The sequence below is a fragment of the Camelina sativa genome, unplaced genomic scaffold (assembly GCF_000633955.1).
Source record: "Camelina sativa cultivar DH55 unplaced genomic scaffold, Cs unpScaffold34599, whole genome shotgun sequence".
Classification (NCBI taxonomy): domain Eukaryota; kingdom Viridiplantae; phylum Streptophyta; class Magnoliopsida; order Brassicales; family Brassicaceae; genus Camelina; species Camelina sativa.
Genome location: NW_010955525.1, coordinates 1 through 210, shown reverse-complemented (window position 1 = coordinate 210; position 210 = coordinate 1). Strand labels below are relative to the sequence as shown.

The 210-nt window shown below is 41.9% G+C and overlaps 1 long non-coding RNA gene across 1 annotated transcript; it reads left to right on the top strand.

The window, feature by feature from the left end:
* Nucleotides 1–204, top strand: LOC104775735. The gene is made up of 2 exons (XR_766063.1): nucleotides 1–37; nucleotides 152–204. It is a non-coding gene; the product is annotated as an uncharacterized LOC104775735 (long non-coding RNA).
* The last annotated feature ends 6 nt before the right edge of the window (nucleotides 205–210 follow it).

Below are 210 nucleotides of genomic sequence, written 5' to 3'. Positions count from 1 at the left end.
CGATCCAAAGTACAACGATCAGCAGCTGCGTGCCACGGTCAGCTTTCATCTTTTGCTCTATCGATCGATATGATATTCACTGTGCTTCATTCTCATTCAATATCTCAATGCATTTGTCTTTCTTTCTTTCTTTCTTTTTATCTGTCTATAGGTGAGCCTGCCTAAGGGAACTGGCCAGACTGTTATAGTGGCTGTTCTTGCACAAGGTAT